The following is a 14,203-nucleotide window of genomic DNA, read 5'->3' on the forward strand; positions in this document are numbered from 1 at the left end:
GCACTGATTTTGTGGGATGACCAATCTATTTATAAAAAATATATACACTTTGTCCTATTGTTAGTTTAAAGGGGAAATGAAGCAGTCAGTCATGTTTACATGATTTACAAGATGAATTTCCACTATAATCAAAAATTATATACAAAACATGACAAATGTTAACATATAAAAGAAAAAAGAAACATCGTTATATCTTTTGCAGCAAGGGTGCCGCCATTATGCAGTATTATAAGCTGTGACGTCTCGGGGTTTGTTGGCTTTAAAGGCTCTGTGCTGAGTTCAGTAAAACACAGTGAAAGATGCATGTGAGCTGGTCGAAATTAGCGAACAACTAACGTTAGGTATAGTCATTGTTAGCTAACAGCTGTAAGCATGAACTAGCTAATGCTAACTTAGTGTTTAGCTAGTGAAGTTTATTACTAAAAAGACGTCTAACGTTATGTTAACAAACTGCACATGGAAACATTGTTCGCGATGTCTGCCATCATATTCCTGTGTCTTGTCAACACCATGGTTGCAATACATGGTCAAGATCAGCCTCTCGACAGCAGATGGACTCTGACACGGTGGGCATCGCAGGACAACACCCACACTGACACAGCGACGTACCACTGCTCGCTAGTCCCGAAATCTGAAGCTGTGTCCCGCAAGTTATAAGCAGTTATAAACACTGAGAAAAAAATACCACACACACAGACAAAAAAAACTGCAACAGAAAAATGGATCTATCCGGAGCTCTCGAGAAGAAAGAGCGTCTTTGGTCGTATAATATGGAATGGGAGAAAAAAAATCTCTGCATACGCGGCTGATAACTCCAGCGTCAATTATGGTGTGCATAACTGTGTATAAAAAACTGACGGACATGAATGCATCAATTATCAAGGCCCATATTCTGCACAACTGTGGGAGGCATGCAGGCGATAAGCTGAAAATTGACATTGAGAACATAGTCGCAAAAGTTTACAAACACTTTTCGTCTTCAGCTGAACGTGTGCAAGAATTATCGCAACAACAACAAATCCTGTTATATCTAGTGGACAGCTCTGTTGAAGCACGTCCGTGCCACAAACATAACAGCTCTGGTATCCGGTCACCAATGTGTTCGTGGAGGGTGTTTTCTCACTGCGTGGACAGAGATAAGGAAACGCGCAGCTGTGGGCCTCATAAAAAGTGAACTCTTGGTGAAAGTGAACTACAGCTACACCTGACAGTTCCACAGGGACATAATGAATGAGAAGCTGCCAGATCAGACTCCGTCTGAATAGTGTGGGGTACTAATACTCCATCTGAATAGTGTGTAAATTGTGTCATTAGCCACTAAAATGTGGTAAGGCAAATGACAAATTTTAAAGAAGCTGCTAATTCTGTTGAGTCCATTTGATGAAAAGATGATGTAGAACATGGGACGAGCTTTAAATGGATTAGTTATCCAGCTCTGTCTGCTACTGGTAATTATGAATCAATCTATGGATTAAAAGCATTTATGTAAATTGGATTTGTGAAGTGGTAGATCGTCGTCCATCATGGGTTGAGATAAACTAAAATGTTATAGATTTGAAGGCAACAACAAAAGTGACATATTGGCTAAGTCAATATCAGATTATCCAGAGAGTCCTTCACATTTATGAATATTGTGAACAAAGGGGGAAAATGTTGTTTAACTGACATTGACCAGGTCTGTACAGCACGACCTGACCTGACAGAAACAATTGATGACTTTGAAATTGTTTGTAGATGACGGGATTAAGAGACCAAACAACAGACCTGAAAAGCAGGATACACTGTAAGACTGAGGGCCGTTGCCCTCCAAATACTCTGATAAGAAGATGTGATTGTGGCTTTGAGTAATATTTTTGTTTCAAGAGGCAGAGAAAGATGTCTGAAGGAAATTGGGCTGAAGGACAACGTTTGGGTTAGTGATGATGGCAAACTTTATCCAAACACCATTATGTTAGATTGATGCAAGAGTTGAATCATTGCATCAAAAGGGGGATGGTAACAATTGCCAAATATGGCCAAAATATGGTTCACTAGGGGACAATATATGTTGGGAAGACACTGAGCTTAACTGGATAAAAGCCTGGCAAGAAGCCATTCTTCTCCCTAACAAAATTGCTGTCTGCAAGTGTATTTGCAGGACTGTTTCAACAGGAAACGCCTGGGCAGATGTGGCAGCGAAGGCCGCGGCAGCACAGTAGACAAAAGAAACTATGTGTATTTTACTATCTGAAAATAACCTCGACATTTGTTTTTCTTTACAGAGCATGCAGACTTTGATACAGGGCAGAATGTGCCCAATAAAATAATGGCTATGGATGAATTTGACTAACTATCCTGGCCTGGGTTATTATTGTGGCAGAAAGAAACAGGGCCACACCTGCACAGCGCATAACTTAAAATTTTCCTTTTGCAGAATGTCAGGATGGATTGAATCAAACAGAACTGATTCTGTTCCAAATGTATAAATGTTGTCTTGTTTACATGAGCAAAGTGGGTTGAATGTTTTTCAGGGAAAAAGGGACTCTGAGTGCTATTAAGTGAGGAAGAAATTATTTAGTGATAAGATGATTTGGAAAATGAGAAGAAACAGAGTTGAATTGGACAAGTGTTGAGAATAAACTTGAAATTCTTTATGCATATCATCAGCAAGGTGAACAAATGGTGGAAATTCCACAGGTCACACCAATAGGGACGACCGGCCAGATAACACCAGCGGTCACTAACAAAACCTTAAGGTCTTCATTCACAGGTCAAAGCAGGAGATGGTTCACTCCAGTAGGGGTGCATCGTGATCTAAGGGGCAAATCTTGTAATGATCAGAAAATGGTTGGAGAGTGGGACACCTGGGTCAAAGCCTCTCACCTTAGACACCGACAGGCCTCAACCATCATATAGAGTACAACGTGAGGGGTCAAAGGCTCGTGCTAGTAACAGCCTCCCTCACCGACGAGGGAAAGACTACGGCAACGACTCGCAAAGAGTCCCCCTGGTGAAGACGGAATGTCCATGGGGCAAACGAGATGACCAACACACCTGGAGGAAGATGCACCAACTAATGGTTTGAGTTTAGCAAAATAATTTGTTTTTGTGATGATTTTGATGATTTTATTTGATTGAATCAAAATATGGCTAGATCAAATGATTTGATTGGTTAAAGATTCATTAGAAAATATTTCAGGTAAATTATAGGGATTATTATTGAAGAAACTTGATGATTAGGCTTTCCATTAAGGGTAAGAAAGGCCGATCATGGGAGAATATGTATGGTAATAAGCTAAAAGATGGTCCGTAATGGAAATATTTGAGTTAATTTTGAACAACTACATTGGTTAAAAGAATGGATAAAAAATATAAAACCTTTTCTGGATAGATTTTATTAAATATGGTGTTAAATAGAGCTTACTAAGTAAAACCATTGGGTGAATCGAGTTAAAAGTTAAGAAAATATGGTTAGGGAAATGGAGGCGATGTATGGAAATGGGCGTGGACTGATGGTAAATGGATAAGATTGGTTAATCTTTGGGGGGTTGGGGGTACTGTACTACCAATTTCAGCGATAGGATTATCAATATTGTTATGTTTACCATGAATTATAATGTGTCTCTAGCTCAGTACAGAGACTGGTTAAAGCTGGGAGTCTGTTCAATAGGATGATCAAAATATGATGATACAAGTAGTGGGAGCTACTGTGACATGTGTTAAAGTGTATGTTTCCTTTTCTTTTTCTTTCTGTCTATGAATGTTTTTGATATGAACAGAAGGTTAAAAGCTGTGGTTATCCGCTATGTGATGACGTACAAGGAGAGGGGTCGAAATGAGGGATTTTATTCTACTTTTATTTATTTGTATTTAGCCTGTTGAAATGCCATGTGGGTTTCAAGATGTGTAATGGTAACTAGAGATAAAGAGTATAAGTGTGATGATATGACTTAAAATTTGTTCTATTATTTTATTATTATGATTGGGTAATCTGAATGAAAAAAAAGGGGGGAATTGTAGTGGAAATTTTAATAGTCATTGATCCCAAACAGGTATCATAAGAGAAAGAACCTATTCAATGTATAAAAGTATATGTGTGTACGTGCTTGTGCGTGACGTTTCAGGAACATATGGGACAGGACCTCTGACCTTAGGGACGGTCAGTTTTGGCCAGTTTATTTCAGTACCAGTTTGTGTCTTTAAGTAGAAACTGAACAGCAGTAAGGACCTTATCTGGGTGGGTGAAAGGTACAGCGGGTGAGGAGGAACCTTGAAAAGAGTATAAAGGCTGTCTCATATCTTCCTGTTGTGTGTCACTCTCTTGCACAGCGTAACTTCTGTGTACTAGACTGAACCTATTCTTGCAAGAATAAATACTTATCTTTTTATTAATTTGACTCTGAGTGTCTCTTACGCAGTGATGATGTTTAACAGAATTTTTGCCACAACACAATCATGTAGTTTACCTTGTCTTGCTGCGCTGTGAGGAATAATACTATCTAATAATCCTGGAACATTAACCTTAGAAGTGCTGGTAGTTTCATTTCGAGGAGCAACGGATCCAGCTGATGTAGTAAGCCATTTATTCTTAACAGTGTTGGGCAAGCTACTTAGAAAATGTAGTGAGCTAAGCTAGCAGTTACTCTACATTAAATGTAGCTTCACTACACTGAAGCTCCACCCTGGGAAATGTAGCAAGCTAAGTTACAGCAATATGGCAAAGGTAGTTTACTACATCTAAAGCTACTTTTTCAAATTTAATTTTTATATTGAACCAACTTAATTCCAAGTCAGTGCTATCTATGTGATCAATAAAATTGTCAATCAAACATATAGGCAGGCATAATTTGTCAGTTCAATTGTTTATTCAACAACTGTTCCAAACCAATTTGGCCAAAAAAGAACAAAAAAAATATAACTATATAAAACCATATAACTATATAAAACTATAACAAAACCAGGTGTCAAGAGTGTGTGCATCTTTTTCTATTTTTCACGTGTCAGCCCAAGGATTGATATTGGTACGTGATGTCACACCATACGGAGCAGAAGGTGATGGTAATGCACCAAAAAGCTGGTTTGTAGGGCCCTATGAAATCCGTTTTATTTTTTCCCACATTCCAAATTCAGTTTTATTTTGTTTTCATTTTTCTGGACTCCCATTTTAATGGTTGAATAACATTTTACTAATCAAAAACGTGTAATTAATTGAAATCATGAAACGTATATAATTTAACAATAATTTATTAACATTTTTAAATAAATTACATTTTAAGGGCTCAAAAAGTAATTTTCAAAAAGTAATTTTGAAATTACTAGTCATCCAATTTTTGATAACTATGCATTCCGATAATTTTCTGAATTGGTGAGTTTTGTTAGCTTTTGAAGAAATATACAGCTGAGTATCATCAGCATAACAGTGAAAGCTAATTCCATGTTTCCTAATGATATCTCCTAAAGGTAGCATGTACAGAGTGAACAGCAGTGGTCCTATTACTGAGCCTTGTGGTACGCCATACTGAACTTGTGATCGATAAGACATCTCTTCATTTACTGCTACAAACTGATAGCGGTCAGATAAATATGATTTAAACCATGCTAATGCAATTCCACTAATGCCAACATAGTTTTCTAGTCTATTTAAGAGAATGTTGTGGTCAATGGTGTCAAATGCAGCACTAAGATCAAGTAACACTAATAGAGAGATACAACCACGATCGGATGATAAGAGCAAGTCATTTGTGACTCTAATGAGAGCTGTCTCAGTGCTATGGTGCGGTCTAAATCCTGACTGGAAATCCTCGCAGATACCATTTCTTTTAAGAAAGGAACACAGTTGTGAAGATACTGCCTTTTCTAGCATCTTTGACAGAAAAGGTAGATTTGAGATCGGCCTGTAATTGACTAATTCTGTAGGATCAAGTTGCGTTTTTTTAACAAGCGGTTTAATCATGGCCAGCTTAAAGGTTCTTGGTACGGATCCTAGAGACAAAGATGAATTAATGATATTGAGAAGAGGATCTATGACCTCTGGAAGCATCTCTTTCAGTAGTTAAGTCGGTATAGGGTCTAACATACATGTTGTCGATTTAGATGAATTAACGAGTTTGCAAAATTCTTCCTCTCCTATGGCAACAAATGAATCAAATTTTACCTCGGGGAGACTATAATGCACTCCCTGATTGCATAGTTATAATTTTGTCCCTAATATTATCAATCTTATAAGTGAAGAAGTTCATAAACTCATTACTGCTGTGTTTCTTGGAAACTTCTGGGCTTGAAGCTTTCTTTTTCGTTAGTGTAGCCACTTTTTCAAATAAATACCTTGGATTATGTTTATTTTATTTTAATAGGGTTGAAAAATAAGCAGATCTAGCAGCTTTTAAAGCCTCTCTGTAAGCAATCGAGCTCTCCTTCCATGAAATCCGAAATACCTCTAGTTTTGTTTTCTTCCAGTTTTGCTCCATTTTTCTGGCTGCTCTCTTAAGGGCCCGGGTGTGCTCGTTGTACCACGGCGTTGGACTATTTTCTTTAATCTTCTTTAAGTGCAACGGAGCAACTGTGTCTAAAGTGCTGGAAAAGAGAAAGTTATAGGTTTCTGTTGCAATATCAAGTTCTTCTAAGCTATCTGGGATGCTGAGATGATGAAACTGATTAGGAAGATTATTGATAAAGCAATCTTTAGTGGCAGAAGTGATAGGTCTAACATATTTATAACATGGAGTTTGCTTTGCAGCCTTGGCAAAATGTAATTTACATGAGACTAGATAATGATCTGAGATGTCGTCGCTCTGCTGCAGAATTTCAACAGCATCAACATTGATTCCATGTGATAATATTAGATCTAGAGTATGATTACGACAATGAGTAGGTCCTGACATGTGTTGTCTAACTCCAATAGAGTTAAGAATGTCTTTAAATGCCAATCCCATTGCATCTTTTCCATTATCTACATGTATATTAAAATCACCAACAATTAGGACTTTATCTGCAGTCAATACTAATTCTGATAGAAAAACAGCAAATTCTTTGATAAAATCGTTATGGTGCCCTGGTGGCCTGTATACAGTTGCCAGCAGAATTCTCAAACTTGATTTATCGTTTACATTATATATTTTTACATTAAGCACCAACACTTCAAAAGAATTATATTTAAAACTAGATTTTTTAGTGGTTTTGAAAATATTACTATAAATTACAGCAACACCTCCCCCTTTGACTTTCGGACGAGGTTCATGTTTATAACGGTAATCTTGCGGGGTGCACTCATTTAAAGTAATGTAATCGTTTGGTTTTAGCCAGGTTTCTGTCAAACACAGCACATCTAGGTTATAATCTGTAATCATTTCATTAACAATGAGCGCTTTTGAAGTAAGGGATCGGATATGATCGGAACTAAATCCTTCGGGATTCGGATCCTGGATTTTATTCCCCTCTCAATGAGAAGTTTTTGAAAACCGCATTAATGAGGCCAATTGCATGGGCCTTCACTACCATCTGACTTTTGTACATGGGGTGAGCGCTGTTTGGGTTTGCTGGAACACAAGTTAAGTTTAAAAAATAACCCCCATCAATGTAGCCCAGAACAACCCCCACACTTTTACGCAGGGCACTGACCCCGTCAGCACTGTACTTCTTCAGGTCCAGGTGTTTCTTTAAAATGTGCCACTAGTTACAGACCTTCGATCCATCCACTTTCCCGGCGAACAAGTAGGGGATACCTTCGGTTACGCAACTAACATCAGCAAGATGGACCACAATCCCGTCAAAATCATAAGTGTATTGGAGAGACTCTGCAGCATCATCCACTACAGTGGCAAAAGGGGAACATAGACTGATTAATCCCTTAAAAACCGCTCCGTTGTTCTGAATCGAAAAAAGGATGACATCAATCCTTTAGTATTTTGCCTTGAGGGCACATCAAAAGGGACATCCCGACTGAACACGACCCCTGCCTACACACTAACCCTACCATTTGGAGCCCTAGGACGCTTAACCCCGGGCCACACAGCCCTCTTTTCGAGAGCCCGGACTCTCTTATAATGTTAGAAACAAGTGTTCACGCACTACAATCATAAAAAAAAAATATATTTTTATATTTTGGTCTTTACTTTTCAGCCTATAGTTCAAATGCTATGTTTACTTTTAGATTTAACACCTAGGGTCACCAAATTTGGGTCAGATGAGGCTGTCGGGGGGGATACAATATTTCCAAATGTTATAAATGAATGACTGTTTTTGAAATGTGTAATAAATAAATGTTGCTTGCACACTAGAGGGAGACATAACATTGTTGTGAATTAACTAGATCACTATAAATCATATAGATATAGTTCATTTTTATAAATTATGGTGTACTGACAAAATTATTTTAAACAATTAGTGTACACATATGTGAAATGCTTATGGGATATTAAATCTTATAACATTTATACACGTTATACTTATAAATATTTTTATAATAAATACATGGTGAAATAACATATAAATACTTATTTATTTTCATAAACACAGTTAAAGGATTCACACAGGTTATTTACTCAACAAGTTTATTTACAGAAGCATGTGATAAAAATGATGGGAACAGATGAGAAAGTGATTTATACAGTGTTCAGGATAAACGTGTGTTTTGTTTTACAGATCATGGCGATGACTGAAGATGGATGAAGGAAGCAGATGACTGAAGACAAACCGTTCAGGTGTGCAGGTAAGGAGTCAGTAAGTGAATGCAGGTGAGGGCCAGTGATTTCCATTACACGAGAGTAGATGTTAAAACTTCATGCTGATTTGTACTCGGCTTTCGCCAAGATAATCACCAACTAAGACGTAGCTTTACAGTAACCTATGCTTCTCCATCCATTTACACTTCTTTCCATCTAGTGACGTGAATCTTCTGTCTGGTGTTAATACAGTGTATTGCGCGTCAGCACACACAACGGCTGCAACCACAGTGCGGTCCCCCATAACAACCCTCTGGATTGAGCGGAGTAGGGAACATCTCTATCAATCTTCAAGTGGGCACCTTCCGTCATCAGTGTTTCGTCGACTAGCCCACGACACCTCAAGAGGGCTCGACAGTGACTCTGGCGTCCCAGAGTCACCCCCCTCCGTCCCCCACTCAACTCAGCCCAGCTTACTGACCTCTACTTCCCTCTTGCTGCTGAGACCTAACCACAATCTCACAATCTCTCCGCAACCCAACCATACGCGCCAACCCGTTTGACTAAGGCTGTCGAGCCCCACTGGTGCGTTAATATGCAGTTTCAGTGGCAACGGTTCCGTATGGCATACCACCTACCGTAAAACACAATATCTGCCCAACCACCCGTCATTCACGCAATATACACAGGAACGTAATGACTGTAAATACTATACAACCTATACAAATAAACCAACAGACCTTTCAAGTTTTCAAGAATTCTACGAAACCGTAGCATGGTGGCCTGTACACAGCCAGCTAGAATCTTTCCGTCTCAACCACAGCCAGTTGCTGCTCCTTTCTGCTGCTTCAGATAAGTTCTTTACTGTACGACGCAACTCTTGGCCACTGAATCCGACGTCTCTGAGGAACCGGGTTGTAGAGTGCGCCACAAAACCACGACAACCCACTTCCACTGGATAAACCTGGACTCTCCATCCTCGCTGTTCTGCTTCAGTGGCCAGATGAGCATACTCATCTACCGCATCCTCCCATGGCACTGTTAACTCTATCAGTTGAACAATGCGTGCTGATCCAGACCACAAAACAATATCTGGCCGTAGGTTAGTGGTGGCAATCTCAGGTGGAAAAATAAGCCGTTGATCAAGATCAACCAGCATCTGTCCCTAGCAGCTTCCAGTTGTCCTGGGCGAGAATTGGTGTTAGCACCTTTTCTTGGTGGTTGCTCGCCTGGGCGGAGGAATATTGTCTTCTGCGTGTAATGTTTTGCTAGAACAGGCGGCAATTTATTGGTCATACTACGCTTGCCTTCCAATGCTAAAGCCAAACATCGCAATACTTGGTCATGGCGCCAAGTAAACCGACCCTGGCTAAGAGCCACCTTACATCCTGTCAAAATGTGCCTTAATGTGGCAGGTGATGAACACAAAGGACAAGATGGATCCTCTCCTACCCAGAGGTTTAGGTTCTGCGGTGATGGGAGAACATCATATGTTGACCTAATAAGGAAACTGATCCTACTCTCTTCCATTGACCAAAGGTCTTGCCAGCCCATTTTGCGTTGTTCCACATACAGTGAGTGTAATGGGAAATGTAATGAGGACTTGGTGACTAACTGGTGAACTTGACAAAGTGCAGCATAAGTGAGTAAAAACCCTCCCCATTGATCCGGGCTTGGGACCGGCACTGACACTGCACTGCTTTGTATCATGTCAGAGGCTGGGTTAAAAAGTGTTTTTTTATTTGTTTTTATATGAACACGAGCCCATCAGAATATTGACATATTATAAAATGTTTGGTAGTAAATTCAATATAAAGCAATCAAAATGTAACTTTAACAATCTTTTTTTTTGTAAAACTGAAAAAAAAAAACTAAAAAAAAGCTACCACTAAAAACATTTAAAAGTTCAAACCTACAAAATTAGGGCTAACTTATATATATACACAAAAAAATTGGACTGGGGCTTAGTCGTCGAGCCACTCGAGATCTAACCCCTCACCTCAATGATTTACGGCTCTCCCCGTAATCAAATTTCAATTCTGTATCGACGTGGATGTCCCGAAGAGCCTTAAATAAAATCACAGGCTTTTCTTCACCATTAACGAGCATCAAACAACAGGATGGCTTTACATTTGCCGACTTGCACGAATGATTGATGCGGCGGCCAAACGTGTTGAGTGAGGGGTGACAGGAACATGGAAAGCTCTGGGCATAAAACTGTTTTGGATACTTAAAGTATGTCCATACTAACTTGTGTCTTCAACCTCCTGTCCTCTTGCAGCCTAGACACCCTCAATCTGTCCTCTTCACACAGTCCTGATGATGCAGTGTTTCCTCTCCGTCTACTTGCTGCTCTTCCTCTTGCTACACTGCTCAGTTCAACAGCTCCAGTTGTTTCTTCACTCAGTAAGCTCTTCCCATCCCTTTTGCTCTTCCCATCCCTTTTCTTTTTCCTCTGTCCACAGCTTTTGCTCTTCATGTGATGCTTCATGGAAGCTGCTCTGGGGAGGACTCCAGGTCGCATCAGTATTAGACATGGATACTTCCAGTGAGGATCTATCTGTGTCTCCCCGCAACATAATCACGTCAACAAAAGCAAATATAAATAATTATACATACAGATATGACATGACAGCTGACAATACATATACATAAAAAATAAACTTTAAATGTATAATGTTTTTACTTTTAGATAGTTATGTGGAGTGCATAATCCTAAGTCACATAGAAGTTGCAATTCAGCATGTTTAATTTTACATATTCCAAATGTAGCATTTGGTAATAGTTATGTTTATGTAAGGAAAGTATTATTGCTTTAGGTTTGTGTTTACTTTATTAACAATGTTTATCACGTCTGGTGTTTATGGCTATGTAAATAAATATAGCATGTGTTATACATAAAGATTAATCAGTCCTTTGGCAAATGATGTGGGTATATTCGAATGTACTTTTACAACAATTGTTTAGAACATGTAAAAATGTGCAGCATTTTCACAATTAATTCAACAAATACAGTAACATCAATGATAACTGATTTAGTATAAAACCTTACTTTTCTTGCAGTTATTTCAGTTTTATGAAATAAAAGCATGTCATTAAACGCAACATTTATAGAAATTGAACTTTACCTCATCCATGAACATTAATTTTCAATTCCCGTCTGACTGTTTTACATCCACGGTGTTCGGTGGAGTTGGAAACGACAGTTCCCATCATTCCGCGCTCCTTCACATCGTCATCGAGCTCTGCCATTGTGGTTGTTTTGAATGTAGCGCCCTCTAGCGGCAATCTTTTTTGCATATTGTACCTTTAAGATTGTTTCTGATGAAATAGAACGGTTAAGATTGAAATTTGGACAAACGCTGTATACGTAGTTAAACTACGATAAAACCTGTCGGAAAGCATCTTTTGCAGTGATTTTTGCGTGAGCATATCAGTGAACACCCCAGACCACTCGGTGAGTTTCACGTCTTTGTAAACTAAAGTTTAATGCGTTTAAATGAATGATTGTTCCAATGCCCCTATGAAACCATTGTATAGGTGGGGGGGGGGTGCTAACATAAACACCTAAAATTCTCGGGATAGCAGCATGTGTCCAAATTTCAATCTTAACTGTTCGATTTCATCAGAAACGATCTTAAAACAGGGCTTTAAGTGTAAAACGCAGAACTTGTCTTTTAAGCGTCTGCGACTTATTTTCACTTTGATTTGCGATAGTTTGCACGTTGGCTTGATCAATAGATGCTACGCTGCACATCTGCGGTAATGCGTGTTGCAGTAGCGCCGTCATATAATGAATATGACATGACATATAGCCTATATCAGGGGTTCTCAAACTTTTTGGGACCAGGGACCCCTTAGAGCGGAGAAAAAATTCCAAGGACCCCCTCATAACAATAACTGTCTCAGATTAATATGCTTAAAACTATCTGTACTCTTAAATGCCATTGGAATTAATTGCATTGTAATCTTTTTCACCCTAAAAACTTAAGACCTGTTTTATAGAACAGAAACACATGTCAGTTTAAATCATGTTAATACCACTTATATACTTGTCAACAGTGGGTCTTTTATTCAAATTGCATTTGGACTCAATAGCATTTACACTAAGTAATCTATCTTAAAAGCTTTCATAAAATGAACAGCAAGACAGCAAGCACAGACTTGTTCTAATAAAACCAAACATTAAAATTCCCTAGATTAAAATTAAAACATTAACATTTTACATTAAAATAATAGTTCACTCAAAATGAAAATCATTTACTCACCCTCAAGTTTTTCCAAACCTGAATGAGTTTCTTTCTCCTGCTGAACACAAAAGAAGATATTTTGAAGAATGTCGGTAACCAAGGTAACCCGCCCGAAGATTAATGTAAATGCTGAAAAACTCCATTCGAATTTAATACAAATATTTTATCGTGTGATTTCCCCCCATCCCCTTTGTAATTTTAATCTGTAAAGGTGTAACTTCCATAAAACTAACATTGCTTATTTTGAATTTATCCTTAGACGAGCTGACCGGAAGCTCAGTGTCCATTCTCGCATCTGCAGCTGCCATTTTCCCAAAGAGTATAGAAGTAACAAGAGGCGAAACTCAATAGAACGTTCCATTGCAACAAACGCGCGCGTGCGCAGAGCAGCAGCTCCGACATCTTGAACTGAACGCAACACAGCTGTCATAAAACTGAACGATACCGGTTCCAATTCAAAAGCGGTTAAGGGAACTAAATAGTAGTTTCTAGTTTTTAATATCTCCATAGCCTAAACTAAAACGGCTTGTTGAATAATGTACAACAAAATAATGCTTATGGATCGGGTTATAATTAAGCAATTTCGAAATAGAGCATGAAGCTGTCAAATAGCCTATTTCCCCAATAACTTTAGGGGATAACTCCCGTTTTCATACACTTCACAATTTTACAACACCTAACAACAGCCCATGTTCCTAACACAATGAACAGTGAGTTAGGTGAAAGGGACAACACATTAGTCTAGAGAGAATATTTTATAGTAATAGAAGATCATCACAAAATGAACAGTAATAAAATTGGTGACGGTAAGTAGATCACATCATTTCTGGCAGCATTAACTTACACACAACAAATCAAACATTGCGCAAGTAAAGTGCACACATTTACTACAAATAGAATAGCAATGGTAAGTATATTAGCTGTTATGTTTTAGTCTTTAGTTTTATTATAATTTAATTCATCTTGACTGATAAAAAAAACTTTGTACAACACTAAATTTGATACAGAAAGAGAGAGTTAATGTGCAGATTTACAAATGACTTAGCTTTAAAAAGAAATCTGTTGCGCTTCTGTTTGGGCTGTAACGTTAGAGTTGTCGATTTTGGGTCCGTAATATATGATGGATTCTGACTCTATTGAATAGTTTCATCATGTATACAAGAGAGTTTTTGCATTTTTCCTTGTCACACAACTTCCCTGCACTCATGTTGGACATCCATATGCCGCTATTTACGTGTGGAGACCATAGACTGTAAAAAAATAGATGGAGACGTACGTACGCTGATCACTTTAACGTTAATAAACACCTTCTCT

This window comes from Siphateles boraxobius, unplaced genomic scaffold, assembly GCF_051911475.1.
Source record: "Siphateles boraxobius isolate OS27281-9 unplaced genomic scaffold, OSU_SipBor_1 77, whole genome shotgun sequence".
Taxonomy (NCBI): Eukaryota; Metazoa; Chordata; class Actinopteri; order Cypriniformes; family Leuciscidae; genus Siphateles; species Siphateles boraxobius.